This window comes from Sitodiplosis mosellana, unplaced genomic scaffold, assembly GCF_009176505.1.
Source record: "Sitodiplosis mosellana isolate CC-2019 unplaced genomic scaffold, AAFC_SMos_1.0 Smas_scaffold_39, whole genome shotgun sequence".
Lineage (NCBI taxonomy): Eukaryota > Metazoa > Arthropoda > Insecta > Diptera > Cecidomyiidae > Sitodiplosis > Sitodiplosis mosellana.
Window position 1 is genome coordinate 47,680 of NW_022595281.1, and position 7,542 is coordinate 55,221.

General features: G+C 36.3%; 1 long non-coding RNA gene across 1 annotated transcript in view; it reads right to left on the reverse strand.

The window, feature by feature from the left end:
- Positions 1 to 836: 836 nt before the first annotated feature.
- Positions 837 to 7,542, reverse strand: part of LOC129569699 (uncharacterized) — a 49,051-nt gene continuing 42,345 nt past the window's right edge. Inside the window, exon 3 of the long non-coding RNA XR_008688066.1 lies at positions 837 to 994. This is a non-coding gene — a long non-coding RNA (uncharacterized LOC129569699). The remainder of the gene's footprint in view (positions 995 to 7,542) is intronic.

Sequence of the window (7,542 nt, forward strand, 5' to 3'; positions counted from 1 at the left end):
GATTTCATTCTTCTGCTGTTAAAGTGTGGAACTATGTTAGGTAAGTTAAAACATTTGAGAAAAACTGAAAGAAATTGGCCAATCTTGTCATGTAAAGGTAAAGTGAAGGCACTGTGGGAATTTTTGTTTCGCAAAAGTTTGGCAACGTTGCACAATTCCCTAAAAATATCGATGTGCGAACGGCTAATGAATTCGTTGCATTAATCTTGCTCACATTATGCTGAGAGATGGACATGAAAAAGCACAAAGCAGAATTGGAGACAAAAAAATAAAGAGCGTGCATAATTGAGTCGGACAGTTTGGTCACTGCTCAGCCCACAGTTATGAGCTTGAGCACGATTGATTTCATTGTGGAATGAGGATCGATATGCTAAATGGCCTGAGACGGCGACGTTATTTTTATGTGGCATGCTTGCGTTATGATTTCCTTTCCTCTTCGACTCCATGTAAACATATTATGGACTTAAAGCGGCACAGATAAAAAAATGTGGTGCGAAGTGTTCTGAAAAACTGGCTTAGGTGAACACTAAACACCCGCATCGCACAGCCAAATTGACAACGGGCTGGAATGAGGTAATCACGACGGCATTTTATGATCTTGTTGTTTCCAAGAAAAAAAATTGAAAGTAACAGAACGAAAACGGCGAAGAAGAATTCTTTGTTTCGCATTACATAGTTTTGTAAGCGAGCCGAATCGAGACGGACTTTGTGTTGTATTTGTACAGTTCACACAGAAAATTAATCGCAACCTAACGTCTTACTTGAAGTTTTACGTGAACATGAGCACAATCGCTGCCGAGTCAGTCGGGGTGTATACTGTATATACTCATTACTCACTGAACATTCAATGATTTTCTGTCTTGCGCATTGCGTATTGTGGAAATCCATGGAAACACTTTCAGGGATGAAGAAGACGTATGTATAAGAATGTCGCCATTGTTTGCATCCCCGGTGATACCACCGTCAAATTATCCATTGCATCGTTGTCCATATTCTAGAATGAGCGTAATTATTCTCAAATTAATTGATTTGTCCAAGTGAAATATTGGTTGTGAAAATGGAAACATTTAGCAAAAAATTGATACTGGAAAGACTGTAATTGCAATGGTAGAAAAAAAAAGGAAGACTCCAACTATTTCAGTCACGGCTATATTGAATGATGAATGATGTCAGCAAACGAACAATTCTCGGATTATAAATCGGAATATGGAAGAGATATAAGACTAGAAACAGCGTACCAATGCACCAAAGCACCCATATGCAGCCAAATTGCTATTCCGTCGACTATATTGATTTCAACTTGACAATCGCGTCGAAAAAAGAAATATATTTCACCAAAGAAAAGTACGAAATTACAAGAGAAGAAGTATGCAACGAGAGAGAAAATAAAAAGAAAGAAGAAGGAACCTTGAAGTGTCCCAATGTAGTCAATCACCTCAGGCAACTAGAATATTATATGAGTACATATCTTTTATGTGCAATGGGCATGTACACTATGTGTTTCTTTGACAATGTACATGTGTATATAATAACTCATGTCCATCCGGATTACATAGCTCTGTCTCTTGGTGTTTACCCGCTTGACCTGCTAACACCATCTTCAAATCTGTTACTATGCAGATCCAGTACAGATATCACGTCGCATGCCGCTGAAGAAACAGTACCGAAAGAAAAATGAAACAAAAAACATCAATAATAACAATCGAACGCTTTGCGGATTAGCGAGTGTGTATCTCATTTGCTTGTGGACTGAAAATTATTGTTGCAAAAGGCTTACGCTGTATATAATGCGGCTGGAAACGTTTACTCATGCTTACATACGGCGTAAACCTTTTGCAACAGAAATGTCTAGTTGGGTTTTCATCTCATTTTTTTATCATTTCATTTTTTGTCTTTTTGTCTTTTGCCCCATATTACACTTTCTCACGTTGTTGTAATCGCCTCAACTGCGTACATGCACACCGATATTGCACGAAAAATTCTTCTTTTTCTCCATCGAACAAGAATGTATTGAATTCCTTTGAAAAAAATCCAAAATAAAAATAACATCAACAACAAATGAGTATTGGATTACATATACCGACCGCGTGGAATGGCGAATCAGTGAAAAAAGTAACAGCCAAATTTGTTTACTATAGACGGCAGTCAGACGATGACGTAGCTTGTGGAAAAATAAACACAAACAACATATGGATTGTTGCAGAACGATAGAGCGAAGAGAACGAAGTAAAGAATCGAGCAGTGCAGTAATTTTCAAACCACTTTAAAGGCTGGAGTGGGACAATCAGCTGTTTTTAATTATCGTTGCTTTTATTTTCATTCATTCTCATGGGATGAATGCAAGAGCCGCTAACGGTGAAAATGAGTCCTTGCTGTTTTCTATCTCTTCTTTTAATGCGTTCGAATTTTTCTCTCGGATTGAATTTGAAAGCAAGCGCGTTGTTTAATTGTTTTTTATCTTCCAAAAGACTCATCCATTCACATTTCTTTGCTTTGTCAATTCAGGCAGTATTTGAATCGACCGCGAAAAAAAAACAGTTGTCGCCACTCGAATACACACATAAACTCATACACACAAACAAAACATTCGTTTTATTTGCCACGTAGCTTCGTTTCTCTATTTATATACAGAATACAATTCATAAGCAACCCGAATGATCGTCCATTACCCTAAACGCATCGCACAAATACATAGCACGTTATGGGCATTGCGCTCAAGCGAACGGAATAGTCAGTACGCGCGTTGATAGAAAGAATTCAAATTGGAGGGAAAAAAATCCCAACAGCATACGAAAACAAATGAACTGGATAAATCCGGTTTTGAATGAATTAAAAGAATCACGGCTTACAAGTGAACGAAACAATAACATTTTCTTTCCATTTTTCTACGCCAGTATGAGGATATAGGGCCAGAAAAGGAAAGAAAGAGACAGTAAATAGCCAATGTTGTAACGTTACTAAGTGAGAAAAAAAGTGCAGTCTCTTATTGTTTCTGTGATTTTTTTCAACGCTGTCGAGCGCGAGGGAAGCATTTCATGAGCAAAAAGCATTTCCATACCCACCAAAAAATTCTCCTGTCGTCGAAAAAAAAACACTCAATAAAAGCATACGAAAAAAATGACCAAAAAAAAAAAAAACAATTCAGATGGTGTGCGTTCGGTTTACTGCCGGTGATTCATATCGCTAGAGAGAAAAACGTACATTTTTCACTCTCTCTCTCTCTCTCTCTCTCTCTCTCTCTTCCTCTCTCAGAGTAGAAGAATACGACCATAAAAAAGCGACGAATGAAAGCGAAAAAAAAAAAACAAAAACTTGGGCCTTCCGACTAAGCGCGAGAGAAGAAACAAAACATGCCTATACATTCACATACGATAGCCGCTACACCGTTAATGAACACGTTGTTCGTGTATATGTGGGATCGTAAGAATGTGAGACCGCGACATACATGTAAATTGTGTTTGTTTTGCGTGTGTGTTTGATCGTATGGATGGTAGTCGTGCAGTAGCAATGGGTTACATAGTATTAGTTTTTCACTAGAATCATTATTATAAATCGTGTCGCGTTTCATTCCATTTTTTTCTCTCTTGTTATTTGGATGCTTTTTTCACTTTTTTTTGTTGCATCCAATTGTTTTGTTGGATTTTGGACATAGCATAGGTAAGTGTTTCCGTGAATATTTTCTAAGAAGTTTTTCGATTTTAATGAACTGTGTGCACTTAGTGGATATGACTGTGTGTGAAACTCGTGGATAAAAAAAAATTAAATAAAAATAAAATTTTCGATTGAAAACCCAACTAATGGTGATGCATTTGATTGAACGAAGCGAAATAGATGTATCGAATATTACTTCATTCAAATCTTCGATTCTCTCTCTCTATCTTTTCCACATCTTTCTTCTGCGACTTAATTTCGCAATAAAAACACATAGATGCTCAACTCAAATGGATTTATTCCTAGGCAAAATTCCATAGCCATTCCATTTTCAAACATTCTAGTGTGGTTCGAAACAAACTCATATTTCGTATGTAGCGCTTGTTTTTTTCATTCTTCTTTCACTATCAACTGGGGTGCGCCCAACTCATTTAAAATGAATATGTAAACAGACCAAAAAAATACATAAACTAGATGAACAATCTGATAATTCGTCAATGCCATAAGAATCCATTCATTGAAAACTCTTCTTCTGCTTGTCCACTGTTGAGTTTCGGTATTTGGTAACATTTTCATCTCAATCAACAGATATTCTGTACATAGAGTAAAATACCTTCGTGTGAGCAGATTTAGTATATTTTTGCCGAAAAGTTCCCACGTTGCTCCAGCTGCACACGATCATTTCACCAGTGAATGTATAAAGTTTGGAACGAAATGGTGATTTCAGTGCAATAGACAGAGACAATCAATTACCAATTCCACGATTTTTTTTTTGATCAATTTTTTCTTCTTTTCCAGTATAGACAACGAAGCTACAAAAACACAATCTCCCAAAAAACAACAAAGAAGTCTTTGTTTTAAATCAAATGTTCATAGTCAAGATTGACTGAGGTGCAAGCATCGAAGTTTTCAAATCAATCGAAGCCAAATAAATCATCACACGTCAACCAATATCAGCGCAGTAATTCTAAAACACACGCCGTAAGAGCACAAGGTAATCACAAAATATAATCAGCGAGTACAGCTGCTCATAATTTCGCGTTATTCTTTTTGGGTCAAGCTCTTTGTCTACGCAGATCATTAAGAGTTAAAATTTATAGCATTCATATTGAGTTTAATGCATCGTCTAAAATGAATAGATTTGATTCAAATGACGAGATTCTTTTCCCTTTTCAACTCCATAGCCATTTCATTTCGACGAATTTAGTTTTCGTTTGTGGCCACTCAAAGCGTAGCATGCGTGCATTTGTTTATTCTTCATTCATTCTCAACTGTACACATGCACGCAGTTCAATTGAAACAATATGAAAATAGGCAAAAAAACACACAAACTCACTCACACCTTCCACACAATCTGTCTCGTCATTTTTGCATCGCGCGTTCTTTTGGTTCCCTTTCGAATTAGCTGCGTGGCGACATAAAGTCGCCGACATGGCATAAATTTTTATCCGTATATGCGTATGGACTTTTAGACAATTTGAATGAAAAAATCCTTTTTTTCCTAGATTGAAACGGAACATTTTCTGTTACACTTCATATTTACTTGATTTTGAATGAATTTGAACTGTTAATAGCTAATCATATAGGCAAAAGAAGTGATATAAATAAAATCACTTTTTAATTGAATGAATTGTTGGTGTTGAATTTTATTGCGTTCTCTGCAATATTGCCGAATATGATTAGAGTTAGGCATTCAATGACATTCAACATTGAGATAATTTTAGTTTTAATGGAGATTGAACGTATGTTATGCAGTTTGTTGATAAAGGTGTTGTTACGGATGTAAGAGAACAAATATGTATTCGTGATTTCAAAAGGTAAAGGTGATTTCAAACGAAATTTCGATTTTGTGTTTTCAAATATGTATTCGTGATTACTTTTGAGTGCTGACGTATATCTTTATACTGTAGTACTTAAACTTATAAGCCAAAGTTCAGTGAATTCAAACACCACCGATCGCTTAAAATTAAGTTGAATTCATCGCCAAAAGATAATCTAAGCATGTTTTGACGAATGATGCGAATGAAATGACAACTTGTTTTCTATTGAAATCAATTGAAAGCCATGGTTTGGGTATACAAATAGAAACATCGATAAAGTGTTCGAAAATATTATTTTCTTTTCTGTTCTTTTCTTCTTTTTAAATAGATAAATTAAAGGTCATCAATTGAGCAACAATTGAATTGTTATCGGCTAAAAATGGTTCGAGTCTTTGTTCGAACTACGACCGAAAAAATGGTATTACGTGCTGGTGCGTTAGAGATTGATGACGATTTAATAGCGGAGCTCAACGACTTACCGGCCGAATGCCTTCACATAATTTTTGATCATCTAACGTGGAAACATCTTTATCGGCTCAGCATACAATCAGGAGGTTTGGAAGTGATTGCACGAGACTATGTCTCGAAAAATTTCAAGGACAAACATATCAACATAACAAAAAATCAGAATGATTGCCTTGTTTTTGATGAGCCATTTGCGCTCTACTTTTTGGACAGCGTCCAAAATATTACGATCCATGGACGAAGCAGTGAACTTATCTCAATTCTTGGCCGAGAAACCTATGCTCAATTGAAGCCAAAAACGATTGTGTTCAGAGATCTAAGTTCAATCGGAGAAGAACCGACTTCAAACGTTGTGGAAGATTCGGTCAAAACCACCAGGGAGCTGGTTAATTCCGCAAAATTTGTTGTGAACAGATTCAATGGAAAAGTTTTCGACAACGTATTGAAGCATGCCAAAAATTTGCGCAAACTGAAGATCATTTCAACATCTCCAAAGGTTGATCATCATGCCTCATATAAGAGCAAATGGTGCTTCTGGAAATATCCATACCTTGAATCCATCCAATGGGACAGTGGCATTAATAACAAGCGACACTTCCGTTACCTATTGAGACACAACCCGGGAATTAAAACCATGACATTTACACGTAAAATACCCGAAGCATTGGAATTCATTGAGAAAAATAATTTAAAATTAAAATCGCTTCGATTGGACTTGAGCTCGACGGGTGCAAAGGATATCACATCAATTTGTGAAGAACTGAATCGCTTAGTCTACAAACGCACCTATGAAAAACTGCATTTGACTTTTGGCAATAAGCATGTCAATCACATCGGAGACATTGCATCGCTTGAAGCATTGGACAGCATCGAATTTTCTGCTGTGCTTCATCCATCGATTGCAAAACTGCCAACATTGAAAGAACTGACCGTAGCATCATTGGGAAATAGAACAAGTGTTCTGATGCAGCTGTCGCTTCTAGAAAAACTGCACATCAGAGAGGCTTCAATTGATTGTATCAGACCACTCCTTGGCAGCCTCAAGAATTTAACGGAAATCGTTATCACGTCGGTTCAACGCGGACGGTTGCCGGATATTGATGATTTAATTAATCAACGCGCGCGATTGACTAGAGCCAGCTCACTTCAATTATTTATTGAAGAGTGGGCTTATATAAATCTGAAAAAGTATTCGGTAACCGATCATTTGATCCAGATTCGTCGCATCGAATCTTTCCAGTCCAGTGACTGAGTTATCGTAATCGTCCCGTTCAATAACCATTTAGTATTAGTTCCTATTTTTAAGAATTTTAGAATTTCATGCTAACAGAACTAACTAACTCAAAGCGAAAACTCAGGAGAATATCCTAATTGCATATTTATAATCAAAATAATTAAGAAATTTTACCAAAATGACAAATTTATTTTAAAAGCGTTGGAAGACAGTAACTTTCAAAAAATCTCGTATTATTATATTTATTCAGAACAATTGTATCACAGAAAGAGTCAGTGAATTTATCAAAAAGAAGAGCAATTATTGTCATTTGACCAAAAATGTGAGTTCACAGCTTTTAGAAATATTTTTAGTTCCAAATATGCCAATATC